Consider the following 15,341-nt stretch of genomic DNA (forward strand, 5'->3'; position numbering starts at 1 on the left):
TACTGCAAGAAACAGTGACTATGATGAATACAGAAAATCATGGAAAAGCATACATGATAATTATAACAATATAAAGAGAAAGAACACAAAACATAAACCAATCAAAAGTGAATGTTACAAAAATATAAATAATAATAATGGCCTTAAAGAGTATCTATATAAGATGATGTCCCAGCTTTATTCTTTTGAAGAATGAGAGATCCACCAGTGTGGAATACTGCATCTATTTTCAGAATTTTTTGAAGTATATTGATGGGTAGGAACAAGAAAACCACTGATACTAAGGCCTCAATTGCTTTGGCTTGAGAAGTTACATACCAAAGATCAAAGGAGGACATAGATAATTCTGAGACAGAATAAAAAGCAAAGATGACTAACAGACAATGGGTTCCAAAATTTAAGAATAAAACAGTTGGGTATGAACAAAAAAAAAAAAAGTATGAAAAACAATTCTGCTTTTCTTAAACATGGAGGACATCAACACTGCTTGTGTTTACAAAAATTTTGTCTGTTCTCATGTAATCATAATTTTCTGGAATTGGAGCTAGACCAACGATTTCATTTACAAATGGAACTCCTAGATAAGGAACCTCTCTACCAGTACTTTCTCTGTAATATCTAAGTCTTATGAGATTTGCCAGGACATTGAATATTACAAAGCTAGTGCGTGTCAGCCAGGTTTTCTTGTACTAATACCATAATTCATTATGTTATACTGCCACTGCTTAAAAAAAAAGTCAATTTTTATTAAATTGAATATACAAAACGGTTGCATCTTTAGTTCTAGAGTCTTTTTTCATATTATACTTGAGCACTAATTCTCTTATAGCCACAAATGTTCTCCAGTAGGGTGACTCAGTATTTTTCTAAGACCACATTTCCCTTCAATATCTGAACTTATCCCATACTCACCACCATCTCCCATTCCCACACCCACATTCATTTTCCACATTCATATTCCTCTCCCATACTCAAAACTGTCAAATACACAAATGCTATTATGTTTTGCAAAACAACTAGCTAAACTATCATCCTCAAAACACTGCATACCTGCCATGCTACACAAAGAATCATTTCTGGTAACTTGCTTTTTAAAGTAGCTATTAAGCCTCTTCATGTTGGGTTTATCTTTTATAAATAACTTAGTCAGTTAAAAAAAGCATTTGTGAAGAAGTGCTTACTATGCACTGTGTATCAAACTCTACTAAATGTAGGAAGTAAAACAGTAAATATCTTCAAAGAGCTCCTATTTTATTGGGGCATGGAAAAGGCAAATAAGTTACCTAAGAAATATATACAAAGCAATTAGAAAAGGGAACCACTGGCAGCTATAATAATTAATAAAGGCATCCTAGGGCAGTTAGGTGGAACAATGAATAGAGTGCAGGACCTGGAGTCAGGAATACTTCTCCTCCTGAGTTCAATTCTGGCCTCATTAGCTGTGTGACCCTGGACAAGTCATTTCACCCTATTTGCCTCAGTCCCTTATCTGTAAAATGGGCTGAGAAGATTATAAATCACTCTAATATCTCTGACAAGAAACCCCCCCCCCCAAGTGGATCACAAAGAATCAGATATATCTGAAAAAGATCAACAACAGTAACAAAAGGCTTCCTACAGAAGGTAAGACTTGTGTTGGGAATTGAAAGCCAGAGAAACCAAGATTCAAAGAGGTAAGGAGGGAGAGCATTTTAAGAATGAGAAAAAGCCCAGAAAAACTATAGAGAGGGAAGATAAAAGTCCTGTGTGAGGAACTGCAAGTAAGCCAGTATAGCTGAATTGAATCCTACATGGAGAGAATTAAAGTGTAAGACTGGAAATGTAGGAAGGGGTCTGATTGTAAAAAGCTTTACATGACAGAGAACTTTTATTTTTTTAATTCTAGAGATAACAGAGAGTGAATAATCTGGATTTAATTCAACAGACAGGTGAAACAGTAAGACTTAGGCTTTACAAAATAAATCTTGGCAGCTGAGTGAAAGACGAATTAGAGTACAGAGGGTTTTGAGGCAGAAATGTGATGAACTAGAGTGGTGGTTATTGTGAGCAGAGAGAGATGTCGAGGGTGGAAATGAGAAAAAGACCTGGGCTTTCAACTTCTTGTACTTTCTTTTTCCCCATTCCAGAGGCCTAAAGGCCATAAGGGAAAAAACAAAAACAAACAGTTAAGAGATATGAAGCAGAATGAAAAGATTATGATCCAATAAAGGAATTTCAGAATTCATAAACAGAAGTATGGAACACTTGCAGTTGACAGCAACATGAAAGAGATAACCATTTCTGCGTTTAGTTGTGGTGGTCACCAGAATGAATAAATTGAGGAATTATGAATTTAGGATGTTTGAGGAACTGTTAGTATGAATGCTAAAGTAACCTAGTATAAGAACCAGAGATGGAAAGGAGGGAAAGCTTGTGACTCAGGCACTGAACTCACTAAAGTAAAGGGAGTTGTAAAGGGAGTAAAATAAAAGTTGGTAGTCAACAACTACCAAAAGCTGGACTGGGTGATAAACATGGATTAAATGAATCTCATAGAGGAAAAGTAACTGAGTGATGGTGATAGGAGCTTAGAAGGCAACAACAAACAAGGAAGATTCTGATTTCCCAACATAAGCAGTGAGTCTGAGGGGTTTCGGAAGTTCAAAAAACTGGTCAGGGAAAGCTGGATCATGAGGACCAGGTCAAGTCTCAATGAGTGCAAGAAGATGGTAGCTGATGATGTCTGGGTTTGTAATAATCAAATGTACAAACTCTCCACCCTGTTCATACAAGATATATTGGGATGAAAATTAATTGGCAAAGGCTAAAATTTTTAAAAAGACTGAAAAGTAAAAATCTGCAATACCTATCATTTTAGAATTAAAGTTGGCCAGGAATCAGTTACATTTTTTTCACTAATCATCATACTGTTCATTCAACCAATATTTGAGTCTACTTAGGCAAGATACTGAAGATGCAAAATCAAAAGTGCAACACTTCCTGCTTGTCCTCAAATAACTTATACTCTAAAAACATAGGTAGAGGTAAGTTAATACAAAATATACACAAATTAATTGGGAAGGAGAGATAAAAGGAAGTAATAATTGGAAAAAATAAAGAAATCAAGAAAGATGGGAATTTTTTTCTTTTTTTCTTTTAGAAGGGGAAGAACTAGTCACAGGGTTGTCATGTAAAAAGGAAAGAAAAGAGTCATTGAAACACTGTTTAAAAAACAAATGAAAACTGAAACAAGTTTAGAAGGAAAAAGACAAGTAGGTCAGCTTTACAAGTAACATTGAATTTATTATATACAATTTTTAAAGCAAGATATACATAACAGAAATGTCCATTTTCATGTATAATTTGCTTCTCTTTCTTCTACTTCACATATGGAAATGTATTTTTTGTGGTCATTAAATTTAGAACAAAGAAAATTAAGTGTGAGCGAGGGAGAGAAGAAGGGAGAGAGGGAAATAAAGAGAGGAAGGAAGGGAGGAAGAGAGGGAGTGAGGAAGAGAGGAAAAGAGGGAGTGAGGAAGAGAGGAAAGGGGGAAAGAAGAGAGGAAGGGAGGGAGGGAGAGAGAGAGAGGGAGAGGAGAGAAAGAAGAAGGGAGGGAGGAAAGGAAGGAAGGAGGAAGAGAGGGAGGGAGGGAGGCCGGGAGTGGAGGCTGATCTTGAACTGAGCCATGAAGCAAACTAGATATTTTTGGATCAGCGACTGTCTTTTGCCTCTTTTTATATACTCAGTGCTTAGTAATGTGCCTGATATAATGTAAGTGCCTAATAAATGCTTACTGATTGATAAGAACCAGGAATGAAAAAAGATGACAATCTAGATATGGCCTAAAATAGAATTTTAAAAGTTCCCTATGTCCTATGGGAGGAACACCTGGTAAGGCAGCTTGGCTGGAACAAAAATGCTCAAAGAAGAATTATGTGAAATCAGTCTGGATGAAAAGGTTAGAGTTGAACTGTGAAGGATTCTGAATTCTATTCTCCAAACAAGAGACACTAGAGTAAGAAGTGGCAGGATGAAATCCATGCTTTGGGAATACCAATTTGGCAGCTGAATGGAAAATAGATCAGAGATCCAAAAGTCTAAAAACAGGAGACCGAAAAATAAAGAATTAAAACATAGTCTGGGAGATAAATGAGGAGGGGCTTACTTAGATGGAGCAAAATGGAAAAGGGACAAATCAGAGAGATGCTATAGCATCAACAGGATGCTAACATTTTAATCCGCAGTTATCATATTATGGATACTCAAGACTCAGGTACAGAAACTCAGGAAAAAACAGGTGTAGTAACAATAACTTTTTACAAACAACATACTTTAAACATTAAACCTTTCTACCCCAAATGTACCCTTCTTCCAAATTTACTTATCTCTGTCAAGGACACAACCAGTCAACCAAGTGATTCCCCTTCTCCCTCTCATATCCAATCAGCTGTCAATTCCACAGCATCTCTCCAGGTATATGGCTACTCCCCTCTCACATTTGCAACAGTTTCCCAATTGGTTTCTTCTGCTTCTAGTCTCTCTCTTCTCCAATACTTTCTCCACAGAATTGTCAGATTAATATTCCTGTTAAGTCAGATTATGTCGATTCAAGTTAAATCTATTATTTATCCAGATTTTAATTTTTGAATATTACAATCTAAGGTCAGTGCTTATATTCTGTTATATAATAAACGCTACCATCTTACATTTCAGTATATCTAAGCATGTATATTTACTTAATAAACACTAAACTGAACTCTTATCTTTCTTCTCAAGCCCTTTCCTTTTCCTCATCTTCCTATTATTGTCCAGGGCACTACCATCCTGCCAGCAGCAGGCTCACAATGCTACCCCAAACCTTCACCCCCTTAACTCTTTCTCCACTGCAGCCCATTCCTATTCAATTAATCCCCAGCCTATTGTTATGGAGCTACTCTGGCACTGCCACCACCTTGGTACACTCCTTCCCTTCTCACTGTGCACCGTTGCCACAGACTCCCCAGGGTGGGATCCTAGACAAGTCACTGTCTCTCTCTGAAAAACCATGATGAGAACAGCCCCTCCCTGCCAGGCTTGCAGTGAGGATTAAGTGAAGCAGCATCAATGATGCACTCAGCCTAGGGCCCAGCAAGGGTGCAATACAAAAGGTAGCTGTCACTTCCCTGCCACAGATCTCTTCCCACTTCAGTTCTCCTCCCTTCAGTTGTCAAATATTTCACTCCAATCTTCAACCACCTCTAGTGGCTGCCCACTGCCCACTTATAGGATCACAGAGAGAGCCCTTCACCCCCCCCATACCTCCTTCTCTGGCACTCTGGCCCCCCACCTCTCTGCAGCTCGTCCATCTCCCCACTCTGGCTGTCCCTCCTCCCCTCCATTTCCTAGCCTCCCTGGCTTTCTTCCCTCTTTTGTCCAATTACCCTGTCTAAATTTCATTTGTATGAAGTTGTTTGCATCTGTCTCCTCCATGACAGACTATGAGCTTCTTCAGAATAGAGAACTGTTACCCTTTCTTTGGCAAAAAGGAAGATGTTGTCTTTTATACTGGAAGAGGACCAAATTCAATCATAATGTTGGGGTTAATGTACAGCATGGTCAACTGTGGTTGATCAAACCAATATGAATTGGGAAATTATTACATGCCAGGCACAAATAGTCCAAATGCTAGGCATTATACCATTATAAGGACCCTTTTGGGGAGAACTCAATGTCAATTAGCACTACATTTGGTCTGTCAGATTCCTCCAATATGCTGGGAGGAGGGTATATGGAAAATGAGAAGCATGACAATCTCTTGAGACAATGAGATAGCTTTTTCCTCATACGATCAAAGAAAATCTTTGGCTGTGTACATTCCTTTTTTTTTTTTTTTTTTTAGAGGGGGGTTATATCAGTCTATATGGCAATGTTGTTGAAATGAATTAAGTAGTCCACATCTCTTATAAGTTGTAATGAACATGTACTGCCAAAAGCAAGAGCTTGAGGACTACAAATCTTCATAATTCTTTATGCTTACACTCTACTTAGTTAAAAGTTTGTTAATATTTTACTATGCCAAATATGTTAGCATAAAATAGACTACATAAAAACGAACTTCTTATACAATCCTGCTCCATTCTACTGGTAGCAGAAAATCAACTGTGTTGTTCTATGCACTAAGGTCCCACAATACCATGAAGACAGGACATCTTGAACATCAGAAGACTTGAATTTACCTCACAATTCTAACACTTATTAGCTGTCATCCCCAACAACTCACATTTTGCATCTCTTTCCACTTGAGCTACTTCATAAAAGTACAAGGAAAACACTTTGTAAATCTCAGTGCTTTATAAAGTATCATCAATAAAGGTTTTCTGAAATTTTCTGAAATTAATAATCTAATGAACTATCCTGAGGGTCTCAGGTGTCTAGATGTAAGTTAAAAGAAAAGTTTAATTTATTTATAAGGGTCCAATGTAGTGACATAGCACTCTGTACTACTCTGCTGGGAAAACTTGAGGCTGATGGATCATTCAAACTGAGTTCTAAACTGTAGGAGGGATAAAAGTAATTGTTAAATTCAGCATCAATATAAGTGAGACCCGTAGAGCAGAGTCTAAAAAAGGAGTCAAAGCTTTTATGCCAATCGGTTCTGGAATTTCCAGGCTAGAGGAGAAGACCCAGTCTCAAAAATAAATGAGCTGATAAATAAATAATTCTAAGACTTATCACTGACCAAGGAAATATCTCTAACCCTTCTCTGCAGAAATGAGGGGATTATGGACATTGAATATGTCAGATTTGTGTTGGTTAATCTTCCTGAATTGCTTTTCCCTTCCTTTTCTTTCTCTCTTTTTTTTTTTTTATTGTAAGAGAATTCTTTATTTCCCTTCCTTTTCTTTCTCTCTTTTTTTTTATTGTAAGAGAATTCTTTATTACAAAGAATGACTCTCAGGGACAATGGGGAGAAATATGTTGGGAAATGTAAGTGATGTAAAAACAAAACAAAATCTTTTATAGAAAGCTAAAATTATGTTCACTAAAATCTGAGGAAGTAGTGAAGGTAACATTTTTGAAGTTTTCTTCTCCCATAAATTCATTATAACTTTTAAAAAACTAAATGCTTAAGGATATCAGTCATCTGAAAAAATAACTTAGAATGTAACATTTTTTAATGTTTAAATGCACAGAAGAAAATCATAATAAAGCCTCAGTTATTCAGGTTTCTAGAGTTATTTCAGACCTGCAAGTAGCCAGAAAGATTGGGGTGGGGAGGACATCCTCCTCCCTTGTGCAGTAAGCAACAAATAAAGAGCTGAGATTATACCAGACCAACATGCTGTGATTCATCACTTTATCAGGTAGCCTGAGAGTAGTACTTTTTTTTGTTTGTTTATCATTCTCTATAAAAAACAGTTTGAGACTTTTGCTTGTTTTGCCAAAAAAAAAAAAAAAAAAAAAAAAAAAAAAAGTCAAGAATCCTGGAAAAAGATGTTTCTTAATCAAGAAACAGCAGAAAAAGGGGGTAAAAGAAACGAGTAGCAGCAACGCTTAGCAGCCTATGTGTAGGAACAGCAATGATGGGAAGAGATGTTGGGCCAGAAAACAGCAGACTTATCAGATGGCAGAAGAGGTAGCAGCTAGGACAAGAAGCAAAGGAGGGGTGGGACAGAAAGGGAGGGATCAGAAGTAGCAAAAACATACTGAAAATTAAGAGCAAGGAATAGAAAACTACAGCAGGAAAAGAACAGAGCCCAGGAAAAAAACTAGACAGCAGAGACCAGCAAGAATGATCAGAGGCAAGGTAACCGTGAAGACTCAGCAAAGGAAGGTTCCTGACCGCCCTGACCCAGACCAGGGCACAAGCTTGGAAATCAGGGTGGAACTAGAATCTTGGGGGGATGGGGAGGTAAAGGGGAGCCACACGCACTGTACCACAAGCTGAGGTTTTAGTATGAGATCGAAAAAGCCAAAACAAAGTGTCTCACTGGGTTTCTGTTTCTTCCCCTCCTAAAAGCTGTTTAGTAGTACAATACCCTAACTGCTTCCAAAAAGTGATTTATGCTGACAAATACTGAGGTTCCGTTTTTAAACTTTTCTGCCCCCACAAAGGTATTTCCCCCCTCTGTCCCATCCTCATTCTCTGAAGCTACACAGACTCAAAGCACGTGGAATCTGAGAAATGTGACTGTCCGTGGGGTTTCTAGGCAGAAACACAGTGGTTGGCCGTTTCCTCTCCCAGCCCATTAATAGGGCAGAGTCAGTGACTGGCTCAGGATCACCCGGCTAGTGTCTGAGAGGCCGAATGTGGGCCCAACGCTGCGCTACCCCAGAGCAGCAACAACAGAGGCTGGCTCCCAAACTGGCTTGTAGACGTTAATTGGGCCAAACTTCTAATGCTGGAATAACAACATTGTGCTGTGGATGCTTGACAGGACATCTATATTCTATAAGATTTAACGTGCGCAAAACCCACTTTCCATGTAAAAGTCCAAGCCTTTAAGTTCCTTGTGACTTGCAGACCCCCTCCGTGCTCTCTCACTGGACCCACTTTACTGATAAGGAAGGTTCGATGACTGAGGGGGCAGCGAGCCACGAGCGGGCTGAGAGGATCTCAAACTGCTGACAGGACGTCTCTACTCGAGCTCCTCTGTACACAGGAAAATCTGCTTTCCAACAGAAGCACTCCCCCTGGCAGAGCTGGCAACCTACAAAAGAGCCTGGCCCAGACACCTGCCTCCGTGCCCGTCTCTGTCTTCTCCGCTCCGGGCCGGGCGATGGGCTGTAGCTAATGCTGGAATCGGCCAGTTATGCTTTTACACAATTTGGAAGTTTTAAAAATGCGAGCGGGGGAAGGGCAGACTGGAAGCCTGCTGCTCCGCAGGCCCTATCAAAGGGCCTGCGCCGTGGGACGGAAAGGAGGGCACAGCACTGACCCCCCAGTCTCCACTCTCCCGGCCTCGCGCCCCCTCCCCCTTCTCCCCGAGGCTGGGGCCGGGGGATCTCCGAGCGCAACAAGTGCGCGGCGTAGCAGGGACCCGGGCATCTTATTTTGCTAAACGTAATTTTAAGGGAATCCGCGGTCCTCGCTGGCCGCCAAAAGCGTAACTGGCTGAGGTCACCACGAGGTCAAGGTGGGAGCGCCGGAGCCAGAGCGTCCACCTGGGTCCAAAATATGGGGGTGGGGAAAGCAGCCCGAGGGGCGCGCCCCGCTGGGGGTCCGGGGGCTGGGGGCTCGCTTCTGCCAAGAGCCCCGCGGCCAGAGAATCCCCCACACCCCTTCTGAGGCTCCTGGGTCACGCCGGAATGGAGGGTCGTGGGGAGGGGGCTGTCACCTGCCCCGGGTGTGGGGACGGCCGTGCCCGCTCGCCCGGCCCCAGGTGTGGCTCCTTCCCTTCCTCCTTTCAAGGTGGGCTGGAGGTTGGACTAGGTGGGGATGAGCCGCGGCCCTCCGTGCACGCGCGCACACCGCGGACTTGCACACTCACACTCACACTCATACACACACACACACACACACACACACACACACACACACTCGCTCGCTCCCGGGGGCGGGGCAGGCGCTGCCCTCCCTCACACAGGAAGTCAGGAAACCGGGAGGGGGGAGGGGGAGGAGGAGAGAGAAGGAGGGAGCCACAACTTCGAGCCATTTAAACCCAGGGCGGGCCAATGGAAGACCCCGGCCCCCTCCTCCGCCCACAGCGCGGGACCGCCGCCGCCGCCTTCCCCAGAGACCCCCGTCAGCCGCCGCCCCAGCGCCCCCCGACTCACCCCCTTTGTCCCGTCCGTCCCATCCTCGAGCCCTTCCTCTCCTCCTTACCTGCGGCAGCGGGAACCGGGCGGCGGGACAGTAAACACGGCGGCGACGGCGCCCGGAGCCCAGCGGCGTCCCCGGGCTCTGCCTCGGAGGGAGGGTAAGTTCCAGGGCACGTCGGGAGTGCGCGCTGACGCGGGGGCGGGGCGGGCAGGGGAGGGGGCCCGGGGCCCGGCGCGCGCGCGGGGGGCGGGAGAGAAGGAGGCGAGAGGGGAAGTGGAGGGGAGGGTCACGTGAGTCTGCCCGAGGTGCCCGGGGGCGGGGGGCGGGAGGCTGGGAGTGCCGGCGGTGGCCCGCTCGTGCCCCACCGCGGGGGCGGGGCTAAGAGAGGCGGGGCCTAGCCGAGGGGCGGGACGGGCCAGAGTCCGGAATGTGTGTGCCCAGCACTTTAGGAGGCGGGGGGACGAGCGCCCCGGCTGGGGCTTGGCGCGTGGGGGAGGGGCCGGGCCGAAGGGGTCGTCTGCGGGAGACCCGGGCCTGAATGGGGATAGGCCTGGGGGCGGGTCACGTTCTTATGACGGAGACTTGGGCGAGGATGAGGAGGGGGCGGTCGGGGCTCTTTGGGGCTGGGGGCTGGCAAGAGCGCACATTCACCAGACGCACGGGAGGCCGCGGGCATGCACAGGCAGTCCCAGCCGTCAGCAGTAACGAGCTAAGCCAGGCTGAGGGTGTGTGCACGGCCTCGGGAGCCGGGGTCGGTGCGTGATGCCGGTGCCGGGCGCGGGAGGGGGGCAGGTGACCCCCGCTAAAGCCGAAGCTTGCAGAACAGAAAGCCCGCCGTCACTGCCGATACACATTCACTAAAAGTGCCCACTGTGTGCCAGGCCGGGAGTCAGAGAGGCTGAAAGCAAGGCTGTTCCCTCCAGGAGTCCCGGCTTAACGGGAGTGTACAAACTAGATTGTGTACACGGAGACATGTAACCTGGGAGCCGCTGGAATTAAAGGGGGGAGGGGGGAATCTGAAGGGGCTTCCGGAGAAGGCGGCGGTTCCGTTGGGAAAATGAGGAGGGGTTGTCCCGAAATTCCTAGTGCAGTTTTAAGCTGAGGCACAAAATAGCTGGCTAAGGGACTCATCTCCAGGGCCCACGTGCATGAAAAACTCGGAAAGGTGCTTTTAAAATAAGTGCAATTTTTTTTTAATATCTCTGGGTATTCCTTCGGTGACGGCAAGTGCGTATTCTCTAGGGAAGGGTCCCGAGTCTATGCTGCCCTAACACAAGTTTTCAAACCTTGGCCTGGACCACGCGAGTGACCCGTTGGGTCCTGTCTTCCTTCACCTGATTGTTCTTGGAAGTACTACACGTTTGTGCCCTATTACGTAGGTATCATCTACTACTAGAAGGAGCTCTGATTTTATCCGTATTACTCCCATGGATGAGGGGACTCCCCTTTTTATTATTCAGCATGGAAAAAGATATTGTCAAAAACAAGCTGTCATGTCATATGCTTAAAAATCAGGTTGGTCATATATATTTGTGTATTTTTGAGAGAATCAGACAGATAGAGAAGGGGGAGGGGAAGAGACAGACAGACAGAAATCTATAATTTAGCCAATGGTCTTTGGGAATTGCTGTATTTAGGAAAACTTTTAGAGCAGCCTGCCTATCAGTAGCCTTCCCAGAGCTTAGCTCTCCCGGTCTGCAGACAAGAAACTAGTAGTCCATCACAGACCATGTGGGAAGCCTTCCCAGACTGGTGTCATGGAAACCATCCTAGATCTGGGGTCAGAGGTGAGAGTTTGAATTTTGCTTCTTGTTCCAGTTTCCTCATAAGCTCTCTCCCACCTCCAGATCGAAGGTCTGCTCTCCACACCCAATCTGGGCTCCTCTGGCTGGATCTTCAAGAAGCCAGTGTGGCTTCCAGGCATCACCAACCATTGAATGAAATCTGATGAGTTGTTTGAAGCAGTTTTTCTTGTAGGAAGAAAAGCATCCATCCAGACAAAGCAAATACGCTAAACATATTAATATAGTAACAACATCTCTTTATCATTGTACTGGCTCACTTCCTTCTTCCTGTTCTCCCTACTGGCTCTCACTGATACTCCTCTGTTCTCTTTTTAGTGCTGTTGCTCAGCATACCAGAACAGTACTGCTTTATTCTTCCATTTTCTTTTTTCTACCTTCCTTAGGATTCTCTCAGAATGTCTTTTTCAAATACCAAAGCAAGCAAGTAGTCCAAAACAGCAATCAGGTCTTGTGGAAACGTGTTCCTGAAGCTAAGTACTTGTAGGTGTGTTTAATTTCAGTTGAAGATATAACAAAACATTTTGAATCCATGCATATGTACACACACACTCCTGCTCACACTCTTGCCTGTTCTAACTTTACGTCCACTTCGGCAATCAACAACTGTGTGGTACTGTGCTGGGTACTGGGAATGCAAGTGAAGCAGTTTCTGCCCTCTGGGAGCTACCTCACATTTTATAGAGGGAGACAACATGTGTGTATGTGTATATGTGTGTATACATATACACATGTGTGTGCATACTGTGCTGGGGATGCAAGTGAAGCATCCCCTCTAGGAACTAACTTTCATTTTACAGAGGAAGACAAAGACGTGTGTGCATATATGTGCATACTCTGCTAGGGATGCAAACGAAACAGTTTCAGACCTCTAGGAGCTAGCTTACATTTTATAGAGACAACACGTGCATACATCTATGTATGTACACATATATACATGTGTGTTTGTGTGTGCATAATCTCTGATGATACCATTCTATCTGCTATGCAATAATTGCTTGCCACCCAAATTAGACATACAGAACTCTGTAGTATGTTGTTTTTTAAAAAAAAGCTCTGGGAGGGAAGGAGAAGAAAGGACAGTGACATCATTTTCAGGGTTGTCTCTAGTTAATTTTAAAATAGCACCAGGCAGCATATGTCTGGTGCCTACACTAAAGATCTCACCATATCATTTTGAGTCCCATTATAATTTAACAGGCTCCTTGTTTAAACAACATCGGGTTCTAAAATTCTTAACTGTTACAGGCTAAATTTGCTTTGCTTCCATGCTAATTATTTGCTGAAGAGAGAACTTTTTTTAACAGCAAAAAATGAAACATAATCTAATGCCATTATGTGGCAGCAAAAGTTTTACCAGATTAGATCAACTAGTAGACAGATCAATTAACCTAAATACTTGTAATCTTTATTATTGAAAAGTAATTTCTCACTATTATTATACTTGATGTTAAAAGATTCTAGTGCTGCATTTTATTTTAAGCTGTTTAATACAGAATGCAAATCCATTCTATTTTCATTCAATTTCACTTTAGAAACAAGACAAAATTTACGGGTCATTGTTAAATAAGAAAATTAGAAAATCATGGACCAATTTTTTTTTTTGTTTTCCTCCAGCCAAGGCCAAGAAAAGCACATTTCAAAAAACACTAAAGGCATGTGTTCATTCCTCTGTATTTCTGTTCACTTGCTTTGTAATGGCAATTACCTCCTGCTTACACATGCTGCACAGATGCTCTGTAAACAATTTTGCCTGACACAATAGATGCTTTGCAAGCTTGCTACATTTATTTGCAGGCTTGATTTCCAGAAATCTCAAACTGAATTATAATCATAGACTCACAATAATAGTAATTTACATAGTACCTTTTATCTGAAGGTTTCAAGTGCTTTATTGTTCTTCCATATGATTATTTCTGCTCTCCTAAATTGTGTCACTGGTTTCATCAGTTACAGACTTTTAAAGATAGATGTAGGCATAAAGAGATTAGAACATAAATAATAATAATACCAAGGCATAATTATAACAAAACTGCCATCTGAAGTATTTCCCAAGTCACGTGGACAAGCCATACCTAATATGAGATAAAACAGATACTGAGCAGTTAATAAGCAGTGTTTAAAACTCACAGAAACCTTAGGGATCATCTGGTCCAATTTTTATATCATGTAAGTCCAGAATCTTGAGGCGCAGAGAGAAGATAGGGTGTATGTAAAGTAGTAAGAGTAGCCAATGCTGAGACAGATCTGACTGCTAAATTAGGTAAACAGTAAATCCACATTTAATTTGCTACTCCTTCAATTAACCTGGCCCTCTAGTTCACTTCAAAGTTTTCTCCTCAAGTAAGATAACTATCTGAGATTCTCCTGCCCCCCATCCAAACATAAAAATGAATTAAAGACCAGCTGAAATGTAGCAATCTCACATGATGCCGATTACCTCCCCTGTCGAGAGTGATCCAGCTTTTACTAGAAACAAAGGTTTCTCAGTCTCCTTCTCAATATGACAGTATGAGTTATGCAGAGGTGAAATTTTAGCTCATAAAGAATCATATAAACACTAGCCAGTGACAATAATTATATCAGTGGGTGTCAAAAATGTTGGGATATTAAAATATGCCCAATTAGCCCCTGGTGACCCTGCACAGTCTTGTTTGCTCCCCACTGCCAATTTGAATATGGTAATAATAGCTGTGGTACACACATAATAATACCTTACCTATCTGGAGTTCAGGCTACCAAGCAGCCTCATTCAGAAAACAATCATAATAAATAAATGAATGAATAAAAAAATAAATGGATGGATGGATGAATAGAACATAACAATTTATATTGCTATATTAGAATAAGTCAAATGAATAGCTGGATAAATTAAAAAAAAAAAAAAGACTTCTGATTCACCAAAATAGATGTCAGAAGCTTACATTAAAGCTTATGCATTTTAAGGGAAAAGAATAAATATTTTTAAGCCTCTGCTGTATACCAGGTGCTTTATAAATACTATCATTTGATCCCCTCAACAACCCTCAAGGTAGGTGCTATTATGATCCACATTTTACACATGAGAAAAGTGAGGCAAAAAAAAGATGAAGTGATTTATTCAGACAGTAAAGCTTTAAAGTCTACTACACCACCTAGCATATTGGACCCTTTCTCTAAGCCTTTCAACTTGCATCTTAGACATAATTTTAGCAAGAGGCAGCTAGCTCAGGGGTATTAGTGGATAGAGCATTGGACTTGTGAGTCAGGAAGTCCTGACTTTAAGTCTGTTCTCAGACATTTATAAGCTATGTGGCTCTGGGAAAGACACTTAACCTCTGTCTGACTTAATTTTCTGTAAAATTGGGGTGATAATCATAATTCCTACCACTCAGGATTGTTGTGAGGATCAAATGAAATAGCATTCATATTTGCAAATTTTAAAGTGATATGTAAATGATAGTTATTATTTGGTACTAGGCTACAAAAGATTTTTTTTATTGGTTTTGGTGTAGCTTTGTTATTTCTTCAGTGTATGAAACTCTTCATATCAATGTGTTTTGGGCAGCCATTCTGCATCTTATGAGTACTCAAGAATTGACCAGGTCCTTGACTATTCCAGGATCCTGAGGCCCTTAAATATGTCAGAGGTAAGATCCGGAGCACAGACCAGAAACAGAAAATTAGAAAAGAGAACTACTAAATGGCCCACCATACTCACCACAAAAAGCTAGAGCTGATATTCTGACATGGCAAAGAGAAGAAAATGAGAAGAAGCAAGCAAAAGAGCTGGGGTTTGGGGAATTTTGTTTTTAAAAAAAACCACAGCGATCTTAGG

The 15,341-nt window shown here is 42.4% G+C and overlaps 1 protein-coding gene across 4 annotated transcripts in view; it reads right to left on the bottom strand.

The window, feature by feature from the left end:
- ARHGAP12 (Rho GTPase activating protein 12) overlaps positions 1–9,923 on the bottom strand; it is a 124,065-nt gene extending 114,142 nt beyond the window's left edge. For all 4 annotated transcript variants that reach the window (XM_074267064.1, XM_074267063.1, XM_074267062.1 and 1 more), the window contains exon 1: positions 9,786–9,923. The gene's annotated coding sequence lies outside the window, so the exon portion shown is untranslated. The remainder of the gene's footprint in view (positions 1–9,785) is intronic.
- Between the last annotated feature and the right edge of the window lie 5,418 nt (positions 9,924–15,341).

This window comes from Sminthopsis crassicaudata, chromosome 5 (genome assembly GCF_048593235.1).
Source record: "Sminthopsis crassicaudata isolate SCR6 chromosome 5, ASM4859323v1, whole genome shotgun sequence".
NCBI lineage: Eukaryota > Metazoa > Chordata > Mammalia > Dasyuromorphia > Dasyuridae > Sminthopsis > Sminthopsis crassicaudata.